General features: G+C 39.4%; 1 long non-coding RNA gene across 1 annotated transcript; it reads left to right on the plus strand.

Annotated features, from left to right (window-relative positions):
- Positions 1–2,244: 2,244 nt before the first annotated feature.
- LOC108243148 lies at positions 2,245–27,424 on the plus strand. The gene is made up of 3 exons (XR_001808881.2): positions 2,245–2,616; positions 3,594–3,649; positions 27,060–27,424. It is a non-coding gene; the product is annotated as an uncharacterized LOC108243148 (long non-coding RNA).

Below are 27,424 nucleotides of genomic sequence, written 5' to 3' on the forward strand. Positions count from 1 at the left end.
ATGATGAAATTCGTATTTAGTACGCTAAGTGGATGCAAATAAAAGGGGATAATTAAATTATTCAGTTAATAAAACTGTTGTTTTTTAATACAGACTTGATTATTTGTTTCGTCACTATTTGTGCTGCAGGGACCTAATATTTCCCACCGAACAGTACTGTCAGATATGAGCTTGCAGAGTCAGTTTCCTGCCTGGACGCCATCATCCAGCAAAGAAACCAAATCAACCGGAGGCGCAATGACCAATGCGTAAATGCGCGCGGATTAGAGGATGCGGCCCAAACAAATTGGCAACGCTTGAAGGGAAGCCCAAAAAAAAAAAAAAAAAAAATGGAGAGAACGAGAGAAACAGAAAAGGAGAAAAGGAGAAAAGGAGGGCTTTTTTATGAGATGTGCAGTGACCCTAAATATTCTTTTGACTGCATTAGAGTCCTTATGAGGGCTCTTCAATCTCCACTCCAAGTGACCATCATTAAACCGGATGACCTGAGTTCAAGCTTTCACTGCAAACACCTTCCATACCTGAGTGCCAGTAAGCAAACGACTATTCTCCAAGCTCTCCTGTGTCTGGGTGATTCTGACCTCTGACCTTCCTGTATTAGGTGGCAACAAACTAGGTTACCAGTGGAGATGATTCATTTTTGTAAAAACAGCAACATTAATCATCATTTTACAGTAAATAGATGTAAATTTTTATGAAAAAGGACCATTTATAATTATTTTCCTTCTTTGATCTGAAAGGAATAAAGGCATTTATAAGTTGCATAATTTAATTAGCAAACAATTAGAAAGTTTACATAACGAACCAATTAACAATTAAAACTAATTAATAATTAAACGTGGTTAATATGGAAAACTGCACATCAAGATCTTGCACAAATTTTATTTTTGCAAATAGATAATTATGTATAAATTAATCTGAATTATAGATATGCATTTTTTTTTTAATGAACCTCTGAAGTTATCCTAAAAGAAACACGGAGACAAACTGGATAACATCAAAACGGTGCATGCAAATGTTCAGCACACACGCATACACACAGAGACACACAAACACAAACTCTGTTATGTTTTCAATTTGGGTTGAAATGCAGACATTTTCCCTTGGTTGCATAACTGCCATCCTTATTGCTCCTCCCTTCAATTAAATGCTACTTCTCCCAAACAAAATGTCAGAATCGTTCTACACAGGGTAGTTCAACAGTGATTTGTTCTGAAAGCTATGTGTCTTTCTCTCAGAGAATGGTGTGTACATTCACATGTGGGGGAGTGTGTGTGTGTGTGTCCTGACCTCAATTGTAGCTGGGTTCACAAAGGGATGGAAAAAGGTGCCTAAAAATACATTTAATTCACAATCAGGCTGGCTGAGCTGAGAATGACAAATCCTTTTAGGACGCCCTACAGTGAGATGTGAGATTATGAAACATAAACACACACACACACACACCCCAACCCTCACACACACGATGTTGTGTTGACTGTTTATGAAGTATGATGAAGGTAAGACACAATTTCTTGTTGAAATTCCTAAATAATTTCTACTGCAGAATTATGTGCTTTGATTAAATGAATCTATTTTTGATTACATGTCTGGCCTAAAAAAGACTGACAGGTTTTATCATGGAGAATTACAAATAATAATTCTGATAATTTCTGTGTTTTGTCTCAGATCAACAAAGATTATCATCAATCTGAAATTTTAGGACTTTCATTTGTACATGTGTTTTGTAAAAGGCTTAAAAGAAAAATAAAACCACCCACAAAAGTACCAATATTATAATGAGGTGATAAAGAAAATTTAAAAACAAGACATTTTTCAATTAAACTTATCAATTTATTTAAAACTATAACATTGCTAGGCGGTGGTTGTATTTTGCCATTTGTATTCCGGTATGAGGGGCTCCTCACTCACATCCACTGGCTCAAAGAGATTCCAAGATGGCCGCACACCTGTCATGGAGGTGGATCGTGCTGATTACATATGGAGATCACCTCAAGGCCTCTGCAAGCTACGAACAGCAGGCACACCTTGAGTTGCTGGTTCAACGCCGGTCAAAAGCTTGTCATCCTAAAACCGCTGACTGCCCCCTCAGTAAGAAAGGATAAACTCTAACTGTGTATCCTTTCTCCCTCTATCCGTCTATCTCACATGCACACACACATACACACACACACACACTTCCTTTTTCTTTCCCTCCAATACCTTCTCTCCCTCTCTGTGTCTCTCACATCAGAAGCGCTGAAATGCACCCCAGGGCCAAATCGCACAGAACAACCCCTCTGAGCCGGAGAAAAAAGCTGGAATCCGTTTGCCCTGATATTTCACCAGCACCAGCCAGGAGCGAGGGGAGAGGGAAAGACAGAGGGAGAGGAGAGAAAGGGGAGAGTGAGAGAGAGGGAAAGAGACTGGGGCAAAGGAAAAAGGGATAGATGGGAAAACGGCAGACCAGGGCTGCATTTATTGGGGGTGTGAGTGCCACGCTGTAGGCTGTGGGACAGTGCAAGGTGTTGCTGCTAGGTGTGGCTGGGTTTCCAAAGAGGGAAAGAGTATGCATAGATAGGAAGGTGGAGGGGAAGAGAAAAAGTGGGAGAGATGGAAGGATTGGTCATGCGCAAGGTAAGAGTGAGGCTTTGTTTGATTGTATATGGTAGTGGTGATGGGAGGAGGGAGGGGGGTTAAGGTGGGGAATTGGAAGGAGGGGGCTGAAGCTGTCGTCTGTGGGGTTATTATTATTGCAGGCAATCTTTGTGTGTGTGTGTGTGTGTTTGTGTCTTGCGGAGAAGAGATGAGGAGATATGAGATTCAACTGCAGGGCTATTATTTATTTTTTTGACTCATGTCATGTGGCAAAAATAAGGTGTGCAGTCATACACTTTTTGACATCACTGGATTCTGCATGCCTCATTTACATATTTAACGAGAATATGGTGATACAGGCTCCAGTGTGGACTGACACGTTTAGGCCTCTTTTTGATCTGAGTGTAGAGTGTGACGTCCAGGGCACCAAGAACACAAGTAGGCCCTGCTGATTAGCATCTCTCCCACTGTAATACTCAAGAAGAACAGGCTATCTGAAAACAGTCAGAGCAGATAAAATTAAAAAAAAAAAAAAAACACAATAAAGGATATGTGGCTAAATCAAAGATAGGTCAGAAGAACAGAATGGGAGAGAGCAGAATGTTTCAGTCATTTCACCAAATTTAATGGGAGGACAGTTAATGGGCCTTTTTTTTATATATATATCGGGAACAAGCATCAATCATGAGGTGTCAGGCGGCTGTTGAATCTGGGCTGTGGTCCTCTTCACAGATGACTGATTAGCAAGCCAAAATCACCAGATCCATCTTCCAACGGTCACTTTTATTACAGTCATTTTTAAAGTGACAGCAGCCTGCCTGGTCTCACAACACTGGCCACCGCATATATATTCTCATCTTCTCTCCCCCTCTTGTCCTGTCTCTCACTGCATCCGTCTTCCTCTCTCGATCTGTCGCTGAGTATTTGGTCAGTCGCTGTCCTGTTGTTTCTCTTTCCTTAAACTACTTTTAATCATTTTTGCTTGTCTCCGATTCCTCTCTTTCCCTCTTTGCCAGGGAAGTTGAGGAGGAAACGGGGTCAGGGATGTGTGGAGAGGAGACAGAGGCAAGAGGTGAGGGACAAGCAAAAGTAAGACCCTGACCTCTTCCATTGTCTGATGGGCATGTTCTGAATCCCCATTCCGTTTGCACTCCAGGGAAGGCGAGAAATTCATTTTGCACAGTTTCCCTGCTGTCTTACAGCGAAAAAGGAAACCTCCATTCCCATGCACAAAATGAATGAGAATGAAACGGCTTCAGCGTGGAGCATGCTGGTCACAGCTGCATTTACATGGCGGCATTCTAAGATAAAAACGGGATGACATAAAAATTGGAGGCCAGGGAGTGTTAAAATGTACATTTGGGGCCAGCATGTAATGATACGTTACCGGGAATGGGCTTTTCAGGAGATTGTCTCAGGGTAGAATTAGGCTTCGGAGCTTGTCAGTCACATTTCTCATCTTTGTCTGTTTCAGTTTACTTACAAGATGTGTTCAAAATAAATCACTCCGTCGAATAATCATTGAGGACTCATTCAAAATGGCAGCTGAGTTAGTTTTACCCACTGGTCTGCATATGTGTATGTGAGCACTCCTGTATTTTGGCAGGAGATATGCTAATCACAGCTGACATGAGTCTGAAAAAAAATCAGCCAGACTAACATGTGTCTAAGATTATATTTACAACTTTCTCAGCAAAGAGGGACAGACAAACACGCACACACACACATGCGTGTGTGAACACACGGCATGGGAAAAGTGGGTCAGGTAAAGCAAGGAAACGTATTTCAGAGACAGCCTGCCATTTGCAATGTCCTCAAAAAACAACTGATTGAACAGCTTGTCGAAACATTAAGGCTCAATTTGAAAGCTTTGGAGTCGTCTTAAACACACAAAGGATTATTCTATTAAACAAATGTGTCCTTTGTTTCTTCCCTGCCAGCTTAACCACAAAAAGCTTTTAATATAGAGGCCGAGAAAAGCTGTTATTCTTTGTTTTAGTTACAACCTCTAAAGCTAAGGTCATGAGTTTCTTTGTTATACGGAAAGGATGGAGAGAAAATGTCTTTTTTTCTCTCCTGGCTGTGATATGCATTACGAGCAAACCTGGGTCACATTTTACAACGAAGCACCTGACCATCAGAGTGACTCAGGCGAGTGTAAAATATGTGTCCTGCTAAACTCCATTTGGACTGAACCCTTAGATGTAGCGTGTGTGTGTTGAGGGGGCAGATAGAAAGACTTACACACACAGGAAATCATTCTAATGGTGCTAGCAGCTGTGCTTTACTAAGTGAACACATACGACTGTAGATATACTGCGTCGGTCTTCCCTTAAGCTTCGAATCAGACCTTTGAGTGTGAGAGAGTCAGATTCAGTTGCTGTGTACTTAAAGAGAGCTCAATGTGTCCTTACATTAGAAAGTTTTTTGTTTTTTTTGCAATTAATTTGTCATGTAAACTGTGCTTGAGGTGCCTGATTCATTTGTCGAAGAGAAAGAGGATCGAAATGGAAACAAAAGTTTCTGGCTTTCCCGTTTCTCTGCCAGCTTTCTCTCTCTCTCTCTCACACACACACAAATATTTGCAGCCTATCTTGAGGGCAGTGGAAAATTCAGGGGTCCAGCAGTGAATTTGTCCTAAATATCTGCCAATAAAAGATCACTGTAGTATTTTACTCCAGAAACGTTTGATGACAAGCGGTAACTAGCGTGAAATTCCCCATAGATTAAATGTCCTGGGAGTTGTACTTCCATCTGGAAAATGCACACATCTGTGAGACTGCACACACACACACACACACACACACACAAACTTGTAAACCTCATAGCTAGGGGAAGTCACAGGAAGCAAATGTATATGCTCAGAAATGGACATATAGTACGCCCAGGCATATGCAAAGTTGCATGCAAATACTGTGACACTGGCAGACACACACACACACACACACACACCATACACGGTACAGTCTGGAGTCTATATAAATACATGCATGTCTGTATAGAAAAACATCGACTTACTCATAGGCGTTCAGACTGGAGACACACTGGGGGGCAAATCATAGCAGGAGACTTGCAGCGTGTTTGCCTGATTACCAGTCAAGCAAATAGCAGATAGAGCATGCTCACACTGCCACCTCCATCCTCCTACACAGATATGCACATACACCTGTTCCTTTGTTGGTTAGTCATTGTGCTGATTATTATAATCATTAAAAGTTTTGTTTTTTTCCTCATTTTTAATCCAGCTTGGTATTTTTTTAGCCCTTTTTTTGTCTTGGCTGATAGCCACCTTCAGCCGTCAGAAAAGAGATCTGAAGACCCCAAATTGTTTTTTAAAAATACAGGTTATTATGTCAAAAATACCTACATGCATAAACAATGCTGAGCGGAGGCTATCGTGCTCAGTGTTGCGACTGAGTGATGGATATCATGCAGAGGGGGGAAAAAAAGTGTTTTAGTTAAGATGATTTTTTTGACAGGATCTTTTTTCCCCCTCTCTCTCACACCTAAAGGTACTGTAGAGCTTTCTGCATGTGCAGAGACTCTTGATGGACCGCTAAACCTGCAAAGTGTGAGTCTTGTGACAAACAAAAACGGCCAAAAGCATCAGTAGGCCATTTTGCAATTTTTTTTTGCCATTTTGTCCACATATTAAAAAATGTTAAGATAAAATACAATTAGCCTTAAAAACCATATTAAACCTTTACCTAGCAAATAATAATAAAAAAATTCTTTATTACATTTAGATATGCAAGTGTTTTATTATTTTAATTGTTTTACAGTATAGTCCTAACTATATAACTTGTGATTAATCAGGTTTAAAACTTAATGCTTTGGGGAAAAAATAGAGTTTAGTAACATCTTAAAATATGTTTTCTTATTATCAAAACAACAAAAGAAATTATCAGTCGGTTTCAGTGAAAGCTTGCCTGCACACAATTTCCATCTTACATGTTACAGATATCTATTGACTCTCAGGCACAAAGGCAGAGACTTTGAGGAACGCTTGAATATTTGAATGCATAATTTGCATAGAAATTTTGGTAAAATTTTCCAAAATTAGAACAGGATCCCACAACTTAGAATAAATATTCCTGTTGTACAATTTTCATTGTATATGTGCCCATGTTATTTTTTTCTAAAATGGCATTTAAACTTATTTTTTCTATTTAATATTCACAATTTCAACCCAATGTTTTGTTTATTTTAAATAATATTTCCTTACTTATTAAACATTTTTAATACCAACAAAAGTGAACTAACAGTTGCTCTTTATTACACTGCCTTTTATATAAATAAACTCTTAAGAAATCATAACCACCAGATTTAATTTAGTGTTTTAAATTACAGATCAAATACAGTTTGAACATAAAAAAATATCGAAGTGAAAAAGCATGTTAATCTGAGCCTAGATCGGAACTTAATCATGTCAAGGAATAGTTCATTGCGCACATCTTTTCATTTTTATTTTTTTTTTTACAATATGCCACACTGGGGTTTGGTCATAAAGTTTGCATAGCCACCTGGTTTTCATGCAAAGCTTCCAGCTGTTCTCAAGCAGGGAAAGTGGAGGCAGAGCATGAGGAGGTCAGACAGAGGTAAACCTAAATAAAGTCTCTAACGGGGCTTCTTTACAAGCCTTAGTTAAAGATATTGATTCAGTCGTAAAAAGAAAAAAAACCATTCTGCTTAGTAAAGAGAAAGTTACAGTTTACAGCTTGCATGTTCATATCATCTCTTGGCATCTGTTTCTCTTACCACAGTTATGTGCCATAATTATATTAGACTTATGACCTTTCCGAAGAGCGGGAGGGGACCCAGAAAATCCTTGAACATCTTAATTTGATTCGTTTCAAACAAGAAGAGGCCAATTTTGGGGAAAGAGAAGGTGGAGGCCGTGCACATAACATAATACAGCGAGAGTGGGTGCCAGCTAAAGCGTTACCCTGCTTTTTATTTTCACTTCATATTCTCCAGTGAAAGGCTCTTTTGTTGTCCACGAGCTGATTGACTTTAATGAGAAACATTCCATTGTGCCAAATGTTGGTTTAACAAACTGAACTTTATGGCCTTTCCTCCTTGTTTTCAGATTAGACTAGAAAAAAGGAGACCCAGCAGTAGATGCGAGGCCTAGCTGTTCACAACGCAACGAAACAAAGTAGACAAGTGCACACAAGCACGCCCGAGTCATTCAAACATACTCAGACAACATGCTTTAATCCCTCATTCTTTACACCCCAGACTCTGTTATCGGCTGTAAAGAGAATTCAAAAAGCGTGACTATGACAGAGAAGCATGCAAAGCAATATTTAGAGGAGGAAGGGATGGATATGGAGGAATGGGAGAACAGGACAAAGAACTAACTATGCAACAGAATTCAACTTGATACTTTCACAGCTTTAAACATGGTTGAGTTAAAAGGCTGCATGTTTTCGAGTGTTTGTGTGTGTGTGTGTGTGTGTGTGTGGTGGTATCGACAAACCTATCTCTTGATCTGTGAAGAGGAGGTGATGCTGTCTTAAGAGTTGGCCATGTACAAATTGTGTAGATTTAGCCACTGGAAACAATCATGTAGCATGTGTGTGGATGGAACTACTGAAAGCAATTCCTCAGAATAACCGGTGAGTTGGACTACCTGCTGGCATGAGCTAAGCTGTAGATCAATAAAAAGTGTGCGTGTGTGTCTGTATATGTGAGAGTGGTGGTTGTTTGTTTATTTGTGTGTGTGAGTAGGTAGGTGTGGGTGTGCATGTGTGTGTGTGAGGAGGCATCATACAGTTACTGGAACACTTGCTATATTTGGCTCCCTCAATGCAACACCGGCTTTTATGAAAGCAATCCATCTGAATTGCTGCAATAAATTCCCATCAGCCGACAATTTCTTAAGTGAAACTAACAAGTGTTTCTAAATTCTTTACAAAATTACATCTGAGCTCGAACAGATTAGATGTTAGAAACAACGTTTAGGTCAATAATACACTTTAGACGTCACGTTGGATCAATACGAGCACAAATACACAGCTGTGGACGCCTGCACACACACACGCCGCTTCAGTTGCCATGGTGTCCGTATGCTTTTTGCATGTTCCTGTCACGCCGACGATGTGTGTGTCATGTGCTGAAGGGCATGGTAACCTAAGCAGCCAGCAGCTTTTCCTCAGGGGTGACACTTCCATTACACTCTAACAACATGGACAGCCAGCATCCAAACCCACCGCAGCCCGAGACAGACTCTGACAACCTCTCTGCCACTCATCTGCATACTACCACTGTTGCTGCATCACCAAGAATCATTTCTAAAGAGATTTTGACATATGTTTGTATGTACACAGCATAATTTCAGCAGGTGTCACAGGTGAGATGTTCATGAAACATGCAGGAGGTCCTGCAAGTCTTCAACCTATTGGCCTTTGCTTTGTGCTGGCTGCTGCCAAGCATAGCCACAGGCAAATAAAATGCACAGTCATGTGATAGTATGGAATATATCATTGAGGATAAGTCTGTGATCAAAAAGGACAGCTAGGTGAGTGGTGCTGGAGCAGCCAAGCTGCACAGGTCAGGCTCTGATCCATCTCTGGTGGTTAGTGAGATCTGATAGGCACTTGCTCCAATTACTGGATCTGGCAATATAGATCCAAATGTAGCAAAGGAGGAAAGGTTGGGTCAAAATATTAATATAGAAATAACTGCTAGTGCAGCTGCATGATACAGAAAGTAGGAAAAACTTAGCATTTTTGTATTGAATTCACACAAAGGGGGGATGGTGGATAAAAAAAAAACAGCTAGGGAAAAGGGTGGCACATGTTTTGCTTTAACTGTTTAACTGTTAACTGCAGCAAGAAACACATAATAAAGAAACAAAAACACGGTGTAAGCATCTTTATTTAAACAGAAATGGTGAAACATGAGGTGTTATTGCTTTAATGCCAAGCACACATAGCTCAAATTAGTTTTAAATAACAACTTTCCCAAACCAGACAGTTAATGAGGAGAAAGTAAAGTTGGTTTTCAGATTGTTGCAGATGCAGACAATTTATTTAAAACAGAATGCGACAAGTATTAGAAGGAAATTGTACATTTATGAACTCTCCCAACCACTGGTAATTTTCTTTGTTTCCGAAACCGTTATGTCTAAGAAGTAGGTGATTTTTTTCATACTGCCCTGAAAAAGAATTACGTCAAATTTTAATTGGCATGTTTTTACTCACTGACACAATATCTAAGAAATTATACAAGTAGTAATGCTAATATAGCTGATAATGATTAAAATTTCTCCCTTCCTAGTTGGTTGTTAGCATCCTGGTGAGCATGTTTCCTACAAAAAAAAAAAAAAAAAGAAGTTGATATGTCTGGCTTGGCACAAAATCATCATCTGAAAACAAGGGCGGAAGAGTTTTGAAGCCCCTTTTTGATGCAGGCAGCAGCTTGGAGTCTGTAATGAGGATGTTGATTTTGTTCTGATTATAGAATTGCTGGTTTGTTTGTTGATATAGCTCTGCTGTGTCCATCCCTCCTGCTGAGGTACACGGACACCAACCGCCAGCATGTGAATTAAAATTATTCGCCATCCAATTAGTCACACTACTCACTCTCAGAACAGAAAATAATCAGCACAATAGGAGATCAAATTTAGACCCCTAATAAGTCCTTAGTTCCTTAGATATATCTGACAGCACATATATGACTAAAAACAACAGAAATATATACCACCTGTTTACTCCACTTAATATTATTTTTTGTAAACACTTTTTAGGGAAAAACAAGATCATGTCATCTTAGAGATGTACATGTTGAACTTTTTATCCACAATACACTAACTTTCACCCTCAGAGAACTTGTATATGATCTGCTGACAACTTTACATGATTGTACACACCCACACTTCATTTCCAACGTACAAACTCAAAGGAAGCATCTCGAGACTCTCTCACACACTTTACAAATTTCAAGATGCACTTAAAAAGCGGCAGAAACAACTCATACATCCTCAAACCCTCTTAGCAAAAATGCTAAAATTCTGAGCACTCCCATTATACATAATTTAGGGGAATCTATATTCATAGAAGTGCGGGGTGTGTTGTGCTCAATGGAGTAAAACGCCCCTGTGTGGCTAATGGAATGGCCTGAGTTGCGTGATTGAGTGAAATGTGCTGGAAAGATGGGAGGAATTTTAGTGCAGATAAATAAAAGGAGATTCTGCCTTTTACTGGGCGTCAGCATTAATGCAGCATCTCCCTAGGTGATCAACACATTCAAATGGAGAGTTGGTGAGATGGAGAGAGAGGAAGTGATGGGGGAGACAAAGGGGAGTAAGATTAGAAAATACAGAAAGAATGAGAGCGAGGACACTTTAAGAAATAGCCTGCTTCAATCGACTCCACATGCACAATCGCTATAGCATAGCATCTCATATATCATCATAATGTTACCATTGGAGGCTTCAAAGGAAGCTAAAAAAGAGGGGGAAAATGGGTCTTCACAAATTCAAAGTCAAAATAACCAAGGGACATTATGAAGCTTCTACAGCAGATGACTTGAGAAGGCTCGGACTGTCATACGTTTGTTCCTTTTCCCTCTTCTTTCGTCTGCAATTTTACATCAAATGTGAGCAAGCTGCTCTTTCTTTTCACCTCCCACTTTCAACATCCATTACGTTTGGAGAGATGCAAAGAGAACATTTCAATTGGATTGCAATGGCCAGTTAGCGCTGCTTTGATCCCCACTCTGGTCTTTGAGGGCTTCATTGTTCCTGATTTGCTGGCTTGATTTGTCAAGGAGCCACAGTCTGGCTTGCACCTGCAAACCCATATATTCAAATCATGGGTTCAAAGTTTAAAACATACATAGAATTATGTGATATGAGGTTCTTCAGCTGGTTTGCTTGCACATATAGCGCTACATAAACTATATTTCAGCCTATACTATAGCAATGATTCAACTATTCAGTTTCTACACAAAATACATACTGTAGGCATTAATTGGCAGGATACCCTGCTGTATCACATGAAAGACTGCTTGTCTAACAAATAAGTAGCTGTTACAGTAATGTTCAACCTCATGGTTCTTAAGCTCAATCAAACACTGGCACAACAAATTGGTGCAAAGGTGATTTAAAGTAGTTTCTTCTTAACCTTTTAAAGTGTGCAACATCACTTTTTAAGTATACAGCAGATTAATATGCATGCCACCCGAGTGCTTATCCAATTATTTAACAAAAACATCCATTTAACTCAGCATGACATTTTAGTGGAGTATAAAGCATGCCCTTGGACATCAAAAAGACTGTCTTATTTCATCATTGAACGAGCATAGCTTTATTTTTATGATCAAAGCTGCGGGGTACTTTCCCACAATATGGTAAATGAAAATAGATCTCTTATCTCTTAGTGGTAGTGCACAGTTAATTGTTTTACAAAGAGTTTCAAGCACAGGCGTAGCTTACACATAGCCACTGCTGTAATATATTTAAAGTTTCATTTTTTTTTCTTTTTTATTACTAATATTATTATTATTATTGTCACTAGAACCTAAAATATTTATGATCAATAAAAGCGTAGCATTCCTTGAAGAAATGCATATCAAGATCTTCATATGTTGAGAAATGAGTTGCAGTAGTGTTGCTCAAATCTTGAAAATAGCATTATGAACATTATCATGAGATAAGCCAAGATGCCACAGACAAAGTATGTCTTATAAATGACTCAGTTAATACCACACCAAATTTTAGCACAATATCCATAAAATTGGCTGAATTTTAGCCATTCATGTTTTTAAAGTTCAGTTGGCTGTGGCAGCCATCTTTAATTGGGTTGGATTCATAAGTTAATCAGTTGTAGAGATGCTGTACAATCAATAATTTATTCCTGAACATTTTATTAAAATCCCTCCAGTGGTTCATGAGATATTTTCCTAACAGACAGAAAAAGTTAGCCTCAACTACGTATTTATTGGAAAGATTGATAAAAAAAAAATGTTATGCAAAATCTGTCAGAATATGTATTCAAGAATAAAATTCAGCTACTATCACGCCAAACTTTATGCCAACAACAGATAAGACTTACTGAGCTGTGGCCATTTTTGTGTTTATTAAGATCAGGTGGTCGTGACAGCCATCTTGAATTGGACTGACTCCAAATGTAACCGAGTTGTAAATGTATCTCCAGTGATTAGTTCCTTCTTGCTTTATTAATCTTGTAGTTCATGAGATAATTTAATAACTGACACGGGCAAAAACACAATAGTCTCCATTCACCATTTGACAAAAAGAAGATTTTTCAGTTTTCTTTTTGTGCAAAATTATTTTTATTAGCATTTACATGTTTTGATATTTAACTAGAAGAATTTAACACTGTAACAACATTTGATGTTTCTTTACCAATCGAAGTTAAACAGAAAGTTTAATGCAACTTTTTATGCGGAGTGGTGTGAAAAGTTTTGTTTCATTTATATAAATACAAATTGGTCCCAAATCTGAACATTGACCAACTTCACTTTTATTTACAAAATTTGATTGTCTGGTTGAGATTTTAAAACAACATCAGTTGGGGCCTTGCCTCATTCTGGTTCTCTCACACCCAAATTGTAAGATAACTTCACTGCAGCTTGCATAAAGAGTGACTGCAGAGAACATTTGTTCAAGTGTCTGGTCTCCTCCCAGATACAAATGCACAATTTGTTTTCCATTTCTTTCCAAACCTTCATCTCAGCCTTTTTGCTTTGAAGTAGAGGGGGGAAACGGGAGGAGAGGGGTAGCGAGAGGGTTGGAGGGGGACTGCAGATTGAACGATACTGTGTTTGTCTTCAAAGAGTCCCAGCTTGCTTACAAATGCACAGGCAAGTACAACACCTTGAAGGTGAAATTGATAAATCTGGTGGTAAGCTCTTTCATGGCAATAATAGGCAGAATTTGTTGAAAAGATGCATAGATTTTTTTTTTTTGATGCAAATGATGCCAAACACCACAAGGGAAAGACCAAACTGAACTGTGCGAAGCAGATAAAAATATATTGAAAAGCAGAGACATAATTACATTCATGAACGGCCTCCACCTGAGCCTGGCACAGCTTAATCATCTCTGATTCGGGTTTTATACTTATACTCAAAAGATTCACTGTTGTCCTTTGATCATCACCAAAGTTGGCCGTCTTCACTGAACTTCGCATTTCTGAAATATCCACAACACAGTTGTTTACATATCAAACAGATGATCTTATTGTAGTCATTCAGAAAGAAACTTTCTCCAGGCAAAGACTGAGAGCAAACAAACAAGCCATGAGGGGGAGAGACAGAAAGACAAAGAGAAAAGAGAGGAAACTCATCAGTTGTCCTTCTGCCAGATGACATCCTTTGTACCCTCTCTGTCATTTCTTTCTCATCTGCTAAGATGGACAGAATCTCCCCTCTCTCTCTCTCTTTGGGATGACTGCTTCACTGAAGTCCCTGGAGACACCTTTTTCCTCTGTCTCTCACTTCTCTTGCTTCTCTTGCTTTTACCGGCTGCTATTTTCCTGAAACTTTATGAATTAGTCAGAAACCTTTTTTTCCCCTCCACTCCTTCTCTTACTTTTTCATCTCTCAGTCTGGACACAAATTCAACACCTGCCTCAAAACCCACTGTCTGTCTTTTCGTCCATCAGTTTGTCTCCAGCTTCTTTCTTTTAACCTTCCTTTTCTCTCAATTCTTGTCAAAAAAAAAAAAGAAAAAAGAAAAGAAAAAACAGAAAAACCCCTGGTACAATTATTTCTCCTTTTGTATACATGTGCATCTATGGTTAAAAAGAAAAAACAGAAATTTAGTTTTCAAGAAAAAAAGTTGAATGTTCTCACATTCATAAATGAAAAGCAGCTGCAGATCGAATGGCCTCTCAACTCCCTGCTGTCCGCACCCCACCTTCTTCCCTCTACCTTTAAGACTGGGCAGACGCAGGGGGTGGCGTGCACATGTATGTGTGTGTGTGTGTGTGTGTTTGTGTGTCCAGCTCCTTTGTGACCGCTTTCCTGAACCCGAGCCCTCCCTGCGCAGGGGGAAATGGTGGACTGTGGCAACGACAGGGCAGTTTTACAGTGCACCGGGCTGAATGTTAAACTTATATTTAATGTATGACATTTCACACAAATCACCCCGCCACAGACATGACCCTGGGGTATTCCGCAGATTGCTTTTTCAGTGCCTCAGCAACTGTGGAATTATTCGTCCCAGTGAGAGAAAGAGAAGGGAGAGAGTGTGTGTGTGTGTGATTGGGAGGGGGGGGGGGGTTAGTCTTTGAGTTCTGCGAAATGATCGCCCTCTTGCTGCTCTGGCCATCCCAGACTGGAAGCTCTCTCCCTCTCTTTTCTCTGTGATATCATGATCGCAGGGCCGTGCCAAATTGAAAACATCTTGGCAGTCTGGAGGCTGCATGAAATAACCATATATTATGTGTAGCATAACACCCGATTGGATAGCAAAACAATTATGCTGTTTTGGAGGCTCAAAAGATTCCTTGTGGCTCTCTCAACCCTTCACTCCCTAATTTCAATGTGAAAAATCTTCAGACAGGAGTATGAAAATTATCTCAGATTTGCAAATTGGAGTCGGATTTTTAACCTACCTCCTCCCAGAATCTTGTTTGACATGAGTATGTAGGCAACAATTTACAGCAGAATGTGCAATTCCCAGAATCTGTGCACATTTGGAAAAATGCAGCGTTATATCTCATATTTAACTCTGTTCTGTGAGGCGCTTTTGCATAGGCACAGTATAGAGCCGGAACAGCTTTAAAAGCTTGTCAGTGTATAGTGAGAGAGAGAGCCTTAGCATGTCCAAAAACACCCCAGCAGTCCTAAAAATAAACACACGGCTTTTTTCCCCCATCTATCTGTTTTAAACACCATATGTCAACCTTTTTAAAACTAAACCACAAGACAGCATTCCACCATTTGTTTGCCAACTTGTCGGCTCAGCTTTTCAAAATAACGTATCTGAAAGAACAGATTCTACATCTGGGTCATTCATTTTCTCTGAAAGGACATTTTTCAGCATTTACGTTTATATATGAGAGGCACATTGACCACTACATCAGCGTCACACACTTTTCTCAAGGTTAGATGCGGCTGTGGAGTTTCCGGAGCAGTAGGATGCAGCTCCCTGTCACATTCGAGATACCCACCCCCCCAAAATGTCACCATACACTCATCTTATTGAATGTTTACACTTATCACTTCCCCCCCAATACTCTATCGTTAAAATCGTGTTACTTAACAGTTATTCTGTAAACTTAAAGAAGCACATAAACAACTTGAGTAAGAAGATTAAAAATTCCCCATCATGCCCAATTATGGAGGCTTAATTGGTTGAACTGAGACTATTAGTGGGTTAGAAAATCCAGAAAGACAACAGATCATTACTAACTGTACAGCTCCTTAAAATGGCACACAAACACCTGAAAATATCCTTAATGGTTAAGGCCCAAAAATGTATGAAAACAGCAAACCTAACCAGAATAGCCTGTTTTGCCTTCAAGCTAACACTGAGCATGAAATATAAGTGTGTTTGTGTTTTAGTCTCACTACTTATAATAAACAACTGGGATAAGAGGATTTGAATCTCTGTATTGTCTAATTATGAAGGATCATTTGATACAGCTAACAACATCAGCATTGTAAACATTACAGAAAGATAAAAAAGAATATCATACAATGTGTTGGGTCCCCCTGCACCACACTCATATCCACATGCACATACACTGTAAGTCACAACCACAGTCAACAGCATAATTATCAGTTTCCCCACAGGGCGTTAGAAAACCTGATCCTAATTGGAACCCAGTTGGGACTTTACATGGATTAAAATACATGAGGCTTCTGCAACAGGAAAACACACACACACACACACACACACAAATATAAAAACACACCATCCCCTTGAGTTGGTGATGTTTTCCCCAAATTTTTATTTACGCTAAGTCTTGCATGATCCCCATTGTCTCGCTACACACGGGTCGAGCGCAACAATACGAGTCTCCAAAGCACAATTACGGCACTATTTTCCCCCTGCTTTGTATTCTGTTTTTCTTTATTTTTGTTCCATTTCCCTGACTTAAGCTGTTGTCTAATGGACAGCACCGTGACAGAGGGGAGTTTGGTATCAGATTGAAGCCGGTTGCCCTTTTTGCCAATTTGCGAGCAGCCTCCTCTGTACTTGTAAGATGGCCAATTAGCTGACCGTCTGACAGAGGCTCTCTGACTGTGGCTATTAAAACACACACTCATAGACACACACACACACACATGCAGGGAAAGTGCAAAAAAAAAAAACCACACATACATGCACATGTGCAAATGTTAGCGCACACACTGTGAGTGCGGTGTTGACTGTCCATCTCTATCTGCTCTGTTTTGTGAGACATGTGCCTAGGCCTCACCTCTCACCTTCTGCTCACTATTAGGAAGAAACATACTTGTGCACACACTCACACATGGCCCTTCATTCTCCTTGCCAAAAGATGCTGTGCACCTTGACCTCTTTCAGCCCCCTCCTATGATCACCTGTTCTCCTTCCAGCCTTCTCTTCTTCTTCATCTTTCTCCTCTTCTTCCTTCTCCATTTAGTCTCACAGTCCACTCGTTCTCTCACGTTCACCTCCATTTCCCTACCTTTTTTCCTGCCTTTGTTTTTACAGAGCCTTCTCCCCTACATGTTCATACTCTCCTACCATTTTTATCCATAAACAACAATTCTCTCCATCTGACTCCATGCCATTAGCCTATCTCCTTTCATCTTCTCTCAACACTTTTTTTTACCTAAATTCGTCTTTACCACATCTAATTGGAGTACTGGTCTATCTCACAAATACTTTTCAGCAGTACTGGATGGTATTTTATTTATTATTTTTTAAATCCTATGCTCACCTGCTTTTGAATTAGTTGTTTCAATAGAGTGTTAAACTTAATTTACAAGACTGAAAAAGACAGTAAATCTGTTTACTACAAATAAGAATAACAAATACAATAAATAAGAATAAAACAATTAACAAGATTAGGAAGTAGAATAGGAACTTTACAGGTAACTTTACTTAAGTCTAAGTAAACCAGTTAAACAGACTGGGCCAGTAAAGCAATGTAAACATGAACTCTGACTAGCTATAGATACACAAATGCACCCTAGTGACCGTCTTCCTGGAATTCCAACCTTTATGCACCCCCCGTCATCCTCAACCCAGGCTAACACAGCTCTACTCCGCTCGTCTTTGTTGTCCATCAGAGTGGTTTGTTTAAAGTCTCAGCTCCAGTCCCGTCACCTCAATGGATCCATGGTCAAGTTCAAGGGTCCCCTGCAAAAACACACAGGGTGGTTGCTGGGGGGAGGTGAAGGAGACGAGGTCAACAGCTTTCTGAGAATATAAACGCACAAGGCACGGACACCTGCAGGCAAACATGCTAGTGCACCGATGTTTCACATAGACAACAATCACCCATCTCAGAAAAAAGCACTAAAGCAACACACGCACTTTTACTATATATATATATATATTCCCCATAATAATTGTTATTTTGACTTGGAAACCTAAAAAAAAAAATTAAATGGACAATTAATTAATAAAATAAGATAATACTCCAGCTGCACCTGCATCCTAAAACTGTGGACATAGTAATACAAAGGTTAGTTTTGACAAAATACAAAGCAAAACATCTTTTTCTTTATGTTCTTTCCAAGGAGATGCTAAAACTGAATGGAAAAAAAAAAAAAAAATAAATAAAGTACCTTTCTCTTTTTTTCTGACACACTTTTATTGTTATTATTTTATTGTTAGTATTATTATTATTATTATTATTGATATATCTGAACATAGGAGTGAGTGTGATTGCATTAGCAGTAACGTTACAAGTGAGGGTAAAGACAGAGCAGCTGCAGTTCACAAATCCAAAAAAATATCTTCCAGAGATAACAGTAAGGTTTACTTTTATTTAGTATGATAAATGAATAATTTTAATATAAACAAATCCTGAATCAATTGCAATTTGTGTTCAATTAAAAAAAAAAAACTTGAAATCTCACATACTATTTTACATGAACAAAGAAATTACCTTTGTTATATGTTATTACTATTACAGAATAAATCTACCAAAGACAAACTTTCCTTCTTCACTGTCTATAACTATGCACATTGAAAAAGCAGTCTGCATGTCTATCTTTAATTATTTCTAATTAATTTCGTCTATTTCTTGGGGGACTATTTGAATCCCAGAATTAACACAAAAGAACTCTGTGCCTCAGTTCTCACAGCAAAGATAATTATAAAGTTAAGAGGGTTTGCTAATTTAAAAATGCTATCTGCATGACATCAAATATCCATCTTTGATCTCTCTCTGTCCCTGATGGTTAAATGCTTTTAATTATAAAATAAAATAATAACTTTCTCTGAATAATTAATAAAAAGTTGCCTTTTTATTTGTATGTGGAGTGTGTTGCCTAATTATTACCACAGAAAAAACAAAAAAACAAAACAATAACGTTATATTATTTAAATGTGCACAAAATCCATCAGTTGCATATCAAAACAGTGCACTCAGCTGTGAATTCCCAATGCCTTTATGCAATACATGTAAATAGTGCAACAGTTTCACTACCACACACAATATAACTTGCACTCGGAGCAATTTACTTGTATCTTAGAATACCATGGACCATAATCCTTTCATATAGGGAAAATTGCACAAAGCTCACACATGACCCACATGTGTTCTTGTCGATTGGGGGGGGGGCTTTTCCATATCTCATTATATTCCCCTATAGCATATCAGCATCTCCCTAGGTGAATGTGTATACATAAAGGGAGAAAAAGAAAGAGTCAGATGATTCATATTATCTTTATCATCCTGCCACAGGAGCTGACTTGCCTCCCCTCTTTCCTCCTCACCATTATGTAAAACTGTGGATTATGTTTGGTATGCACATGAGTCCTGCATTCAGAGGTGCGCTTTTGTATGCATGTGTGCATGTTAGAGACTTTATAGCATGCACTTAAGAGGAAAAAAGGGGGTGTATATACATTCATGCATGCATGCATGTATGCATTCATGCAGAGAACCCCACCATTTCTCTCTCTCTCCCTCCATCTATCATGCATCCATAGGTCTATCAGCTTTGGGAATGAGGTGTGGAGGGAGAGGAAGGGGCGAAGGGTGTATAGGGGGGAAGAGAAATAAATTTAGCCCCCCTACTTTAAAAATGCACATACATTTCCATACATTGAAAAGGCAGTGAGGTGCACACACCCTTGCTGCTGTATTCCCAATGTGGCCCCACCACCTTGAGACATGCGAAAGCGCGCACACACACCCCAAAACACCAAATACAGCAAAGATGAATGCTTATGTCCCGTTCAGTGGGTGTAGGTGAAAATCTACCCCTTGCCATATTTATCTTCATAAGAGCAGGAGGTGCATGTGTGTGTGTGCGTGTACAAACAGAGGTTGGGCTGTGCATTTGTTTTTGTGTGCCAGTGTGTACATAATTTCATTTACTTCAACGAAAGAAAAAAACATCCAGTCCTCATAAGGTATTAAAAAAAAGCTCTACAACAAAGATTCTTCCTGATTCCTCAATAAAATGCACATAAACATATTGCAGCATGTACCGCAGATCCAAAATAAGCAATTTAGTCGATCGCACATCTCGGGAGTTTGCTCGTCGCAGTTCCTCCACGCTAAATCTACAATTCCCCAGCTCCTTCCTTTTTTTCCCATTTCCATACCAAAATGCATTTGTTGATGCATAGATTCCAAATAGTTTAGAGACTATTTGCCATCTGTCATGTAGCAAGGCTTTCAGATACTAAAACAACAACCAAGACCTTTCCCTAAAACACAGACGAAACACTGAACCTTTGTAGATAATGACAGCCTGTCTTGAGAGAGGAGGGAAACACGAGCGTGGTATTATTAAGCGACACTAGTTTTGTTCAGGAGAAGTGTTTTTGGCTTTTAAAAAGTTCCATTTTGCACTCCCCAGGCACTGCATATGGGGTACCCCAGGGAGGCGAGTGCATGTGCACAGGGGTGAAAGATATGTGCGTGTGCACTAAAATATTCTGACTGAGCTGTCTAGCGGCTCAGAGAGCAGAGCGGTGTGTCCTGCCTGCCGCATTCAAATGTGAGTGGGTTTTGGAAGACTAAAAGTAAACAGATATGCTTGCTTGAACACACACATGAGAACGCGTGTGCACACCTGCTGTCTTGTCGGTTTGCATGTGCGCCCACACAAAAATACAACGTGAATGTGAGCACAGGACATGTGAATGCAGGAGCTGTGCGTGTGTCTCTCCATCTGTTGTCCGTCTGATTTTGACCTCTCTGCACATCAATCTTAACACTGGAATGTCTGTGCAGCTTCACCCTGCTGTAGCAGTGTCATTCAGTCAATAAATATTTAAAAAAAAGGAATGTTTCACTCAGGACAGTCAACAAAAAGCTGGTCGTCACGGATGTGCCCTCTCATAGCCTGCAAAGCTACAGTTTTATATGGCAATATAAACCTCTGCAGGTCTACATTCTCAGTTCGCTCCTTAAGCTCTTTAATTCTGTTCCATATCCCACTTGCAGTATATGGGCTGTAATAGAAGATATCCCAAGACAATGAGCTGTCCAGTTGCCGAGGGGGTTAGCTGACATTGTGTTATGAGCGTGGAGGCAGGAGGGATAGAAGGAGGTCGAGTGAAGGGTAGGATGGGGCCCTTCAAACAAAATATGACCCTTTAAAATCCTTGATTGTGGGGCTGGAATCCTCCCTGCTACCACATTTCCTCTCACTCTTCCCTACTTTTGCCCCCACTGCTCTTGCTGTCGTTCCTTGAACACTTCTCTCTTTCCTCACTCAATCCGTTCACACACAGATGTGTCGTCTGTCACGACCATGATGATAAATTAGCGCGGGTGCTGCTGGTGAAATAGGAGCTGGTGTCTGAGGGCAGAGGGTGATTGAGTGGACAATGCCAGGGATGAACCGTTGATAGTTCAGCTGTGACTTCGTCTGGAGAAACACTTTGGAGTTGAGGCCGTGTTAAAGTTGCATTTGTTTCCATACTTTTAATGTCATTGGACAGTAGTATATGCAAAAGATTTTACATGCTTTTCAGTCACAAGCGGGTGTTTCTTTTTTTTTTCTAATTAGGTTTCAAAAACACATCACTTTGAAAATTCTTTGAAAAAAGCAGTTGGAACTTTTTCTTTTCAGTCAGTAGGTATTTGAAATTAAAGTCATGAGTATACCCTTTAAACAGAGAAAAAAAAGTAAAGAAAAAAGCAAATTAATTTTTTTATTTAATAATGTTTGATAGTGAAAGCATGTTTCACGTACCTGTGTTTTTTCCTGTTCCATAATCTTTGCACAGTCTTTGGTTACAATACCTGAAGCACTCCGGATTTTTTTTTTCATGTCTCTGTGTGGTGTGTGTGTGTGTGTGTGTGTCTGTTGGTGGGGCAAAGGGGCTGTATGCATGTGCCGATGTTTTTTTTTATTTTTTTATTTAATTTTTTTTTTTTTTTTGAGGAGGGGAATTCTTTTACCTGCAGGCTTTGGATTCTGTGTGCTTGTTTGTGTCTATGCTTGCATTTATGTGTGTGTATGTGTGTGTGGACATGTGTTTCTCATGAAGGCCCATGCCAGGCAAATTAATTCTCAGAAGTTGCATGGCGGGGGCTCACCATCCCTTTGAAATGGGGCATACTACTCCCTGTAATCAATAAGTCAAGCCATCTTGGCCGCATGTTGCAAACCCCCCGGCACACAGATGAAGAAGCCCAATTTACTCATCATAAATTCTGATTCCCACAATAAATCTGAGAGAAGGTCCCACGATATCTTGAATCTCAAAGGTGTTTTTGAAACACCGGCTGGCTCTCGCCTTGGCTTGAGTTTGCTTTGTTGATTAGAATTAAATAAGAAATTTTGCCTTGAAAAGTAACAATACAAGCTCAAACAATTTTATTTTGATCCAAGAAAATGTAAGCTTTTTTTTAAATTTTCAATATAAAAGTGCCCTGTGTGTTCTTTTACACAACATCAAATCAAATATATGTTCCCATCTTCAGTGAAGCCATGCAACATGCATCACAGATATTTTTGTCTACTTTTTGACAAAATTTCCTTGTTTCTTAAATCTGGGCATTTTCTAATGAACTTCGACAGGCACCTCAAGACAAGTGGTGACGTGTGCAGGCAAAGGCATGTGACGTTGGGGACATGCTAATCTAACGGACAAGTGCTGTCTTTCCTGTTTATAACGTCTCTGCTCAGAAGAGCCAGGCACATGACAATGACCTGAGGAGGGAAAACAGGGCTTAAATATGACACACCTACAGAGGGCGGGATGGGGCCTCCTTTGTCGGTTCTTTTGTGCTAAGTTTCACAAAGGGAAATTTAAAAATAAATTAAAGGCCTGGCATTTTTTGAAGACTTGCATGTTGCCTGCTGCCTTTCATGCCAGAGTTTTAAACTAAAGTAAACTTATAATGAGCAGGTATGAAGTTATACCATTTTGGTCAAACCTTGTAAATGACCATATGCATAATCTTATGCAATATTGTTAGATCTCATGAGATGAGTTTACATGCAAAAAATAACATGAGGATGGCTATATGCTACTACCACACAGCCATTTTTTGTGTAGGACAATGTAATTTAGCTGTAGTTGACATAGATATAAATATAAATCCAATGCTTACTTTGAGAGTTTTATTAAGATTCGATCCAGTGGTTCATGAGATGCTTGGCTAACAGACAGACAGGGCTGACACAAACAGTTTTTGTTGTATTTTAAGCAAAAACATTGTGTAATCTGTTGCACTCTATAGTATGAATGTAAGGATTAGGGTTAGGGTTATAGACATTCTGCTGCTAGATTGCTTCGCTGTGGCAGCCATCTTGAATGTGATCAACTCCAAAAGTTAATCATTTGCAGATATCCATTCCATTGTTACTGTCTGAGAGTTTCATTCAAATCTGTCCACTGGTTCATGAGATATTTTGCTAAAGGGACAGCCAAAGAAACACACACACAAGCAAAAACATTATTGTCGTTTCTCCTTTGGCGGCTGGTGATAAAAAATAAATAAATAGAATGGAACACTTCACTTAAACAACTGATATATCTGCATAACTCTGCTACCTGAGAAAAGACAGGTGTCAGTGGATTTGTAAGCTAAACATAGCGCAAAAGTGATTTAATGCAGCAAAGCATCCTCAACACCAGTGGCGCTCTATCCATCTTCTTTTTTGGCAACAACTTCCTGCTCTCCAGAGTGCTTCCGTCAATACATGACATTTATGAGACTCCCATGAGCTGCAGCGTGCGTTACCCAGACGACTCAGACAGCTTCAACTCCATGACAACAATACGCCAAATTCTGTCACGACCAAATGTGAGCGGGCTTGGAGCCAGCACTACAGTCGAAATTTTCTACAAGTGAAGCAAGCAACATTTAAAGAAACCCTTATTTTGTCTGATAAGGTTAAACAAATAAAATAAATAAAAACATGACATGAGATGTTTAACAGAGAAGACAGGAATTAAGAGTAGAGTAGAAGGTGATGTAGTTTTCCATGCTGGTCAATACAGCTGTCTTCATTTGTAATGCAGAGTTAAGAACACTAATTCCTGACCTGTTAGTTACATCTGAGAAGAAAAAGCTTTGCCGGCTGCTAATCCATAAGTCTGCTGCTAAGTGGTTCATCAGCAAGCGCCTGAGATCGAATGTCACCAATTAAGATGCTTAAATGCCTGGCTAATTGTGCTCCAAGTGTAGTCTCTGTCTCAAACACACACACACCTAGCTAATTGTGAGCAGTTCTGCTGAGGGGCTTGACAACATGAAAGCAGTTGTAAGGATGGGAGATAACACGCGATGTGATTGGCAAAACAATTTGCCCAGATAGCCACATAATTAGTAATTAAGATCAAACACGTTTCAGCTTTACTGGCCAATAAAACCAATGTAAGCTTTTAATGGTAAAAGATAACAGAACACTGTCCTCATCAAGCTGGTGTAAAAACACAATTACCTAGGATTTGATTAAACAGAGCTGATGCTACAAATAGAACCAAAACATCTTTTTAAAGCAAATATTTTGGCATTGAAATCTCTTATGCTGATTTATTTTCATGTTTTTTTTTCAAATAGCTACTTTTCCAAGTGTAAGTATACTGTCTCCTTTACACAAAATGTATTTCTTACAATCCACATTTGCAGCAGGAGAGGTCTTGTAAAGAATGAGGACAGATAACATCTGCTCTGGGCCTCTCCCTGCCTTGGCCCACAGGTCTGAGGAGCAGAGCGAATTGTGTCTGAAAGGGGATGATACCCATCGGAATGTTAATGGCGCTGAATATTTCAGAGGTGGGATCATCACATGGCAGCAGGAGGACGGGTGGGTTTCCCGAAAGCATTTAGTGGTTGAAGATCCGGCGTGTTATTGTAAACCAGGAGTCGAAGATGATTTCAGTGCACAGCTAACAAGGTCCAGTTGCTGTTGGAGGGATTTGAGTCTGTCTCCCCTGTCATTTCATGACTAATTAAGGAGACAACTGAGATTTAGTATTGGTTTGAATCATAACATTTGTTTTGTCATTTTTATTCAACTTAGAAGCAGGTGAGGGACTAGAAAAAAAGCTTTTACTTGCTTCAGTCAGGACTGAATGCACATAAATAAGATGTGATTTTTCCTTTGCAAAAGAAAAAAGGAAGCTCCCTTTAAACTGAATCCATTCACATGTAATAAACATAGGTAACTTATATTCCTTATGGCTTTTTTACTGTGTTTGACATGAGGAAATATCAACTAGACATTACACATATGGTAAATCCAGTTACCATAGCTCTAAAGCACACACAGTCCTTTTTTTTTTTTAGGAAAAAAAAAATCTTGGGGACCATAAAAAGAAAAAAGAAAAAGGAAACAAAGGGATTGCCCCAACAGTCCTTATAAACATCTGGTAACCACTATGGTACCTTTATTTCAGCCAAAATTACTGTTTGTGTTAGCCTTGGGAAAGCAAGAGAGAGAGAGAAAGAAAAAAAAAACAGGATAAACTGACAGGAGTTTCTTTTTTGTTCAAAGTGGAATTGAAGTTTGTTGAGGGAGTAGAGCGATAGGAAAAGAAGGAACAGAGTAGGTCAAAAATTAAGAGAATTATTGCATGTTCCCAGATGTGTGCAGGGAGGATGACCTGAGAAAGTCAAAGTTGTCCCCCATCAATCATTGCCATATGCTTCTGGAGAAATGGATCCTGCAGGACACTTCATATTCTTCTTTCTGATTAGTTCATTTGAAAGATGAAGGAGAGGGGGGAAAAAAATGGATGTGACGCTCAGTGAAAATGAACGGCCCTGGCGTAATCCAAGACTAGAATTGGCTCAAAAGTTGAAATTAAGGCCTGCTATTTAAGACTTCAGGGATCTGTTTTTTTTTTTTTTTTTTTGGACTCTTCCTCATTCACCACCACCCCCTTCCCTGCTTGCCCTCCTCCTCCTCCTCCCGTGCTCCATCTTTTTTTTGCAGAGGCTGGTGTCAGGGAGCGAAAGAGTGAAGGCAACGTGTTCTTAACTCTGATCAAAGCAGGGAAGGAGGAAAGCTTTTCTAATGACTGGCATTCACTCTCCTTTCTTAATCCATCTCTCCTCTTTCCCCTCTCCTGTCTCCCATCCCTCCCCTCTCCCTTTCACTTGCCTTTCTCTCTCAGGGCATTGGTAATTATCGGCGAGGTCTTAGTGACTGCAAATGAAATTACCATTTAAGAGAGAGGGAGAAAGAGACATCCCCTTTGCCATAGGAGAGGGCTTAAGTGAGGCAGCTAGGGTTTCGGCTATTGATTTTTAAACTGCTACATCAGAGAGTGTAATGCTTTCATAATTTCAAATAAACTGTCTGGTTACGAAGTACTAATGAGAGAAATAGTGAGAGCGGACCAGAAGAACAAAGAGGATGATGGTGGTTGAATTTTAAGTGTTGACACACATGTTGGGAAATTAAACTTAATGTTCTGGTCAGACAGAATTATCAGTGTCTCAACAATCCAGAAGCAACTAGTAGCTCTTTTTAGAATCGCACAATGGCTGCTGAATATCTTCCACAGTTGTAGAAACAAGTAATAGCCACAAAAGTGAAATGTATAGATTATGTTGTAATTTCATTTCGCATAAAAATCACATTTCCGAAAGAAAAATACACTTCTGCAAAAATATCAATTTTCCAGGTGCCTTTTAAAAATAAAAGCTTCCTAGGTAGTCACTCTCTTGCAAATTTAAGTCGCATATTCATTAGAAATTTCACATGCATGATGCATAAAATAACACTCTCTCCAAATGTAATGTAAGTCATTTTTCTTCTGATGGAATAAAGATAGATAACACAAATGAAGGATGGAGAAAGGAAGTTGAAATTTTGGATGACATGGCATGAACCCACATTTCTCTCCTTCTTTCTGTTTTCTCCCCTCTCTTTCTCAGTGCAGACCGCAGGCCGTTGGAGGGAGCTTAGAAATCTCTTACATCTGGAACAGCCATAATTCGTGGGATTTGGCCTGACAGCCATGACAGGCGTTGGGGCGGCAAGCAACAACTGTCTCCTGTGTTAGTAGCAGTGTGTGTGTGTGTGTGTGTTAGCACTGTTTGAGGGAGACAAAATGCACGAGTGAAAGGAACAATATACAGTGTATGATCATAAAACTCTGTTTAAATTAAAAACTTTTAAAGCTTTGACCACCTGAACAGAATATAGGAAAATTGTGGAACTAAGTTTAAACAGACATTTTGGCCCTTTTATAAATTTTACACACATACAGGACAACAAAAACAACAACAATGATATATAT

Source organism: Kryptolebias marmoratus, linkage group LG21 (assembly GCF_001649575.2).
Source record: "Kryptolebias marmoratus isolate JLee-2015 linkage group LG21, ASM164957v2, whole genome shotgun sequence".
NCBI lineage: Eukaryota > Metazoa > Chordata > Actinopteri > Cyprinodontiformes > Rivulidae > Kryptolebias > Kryptolebias marmoratus.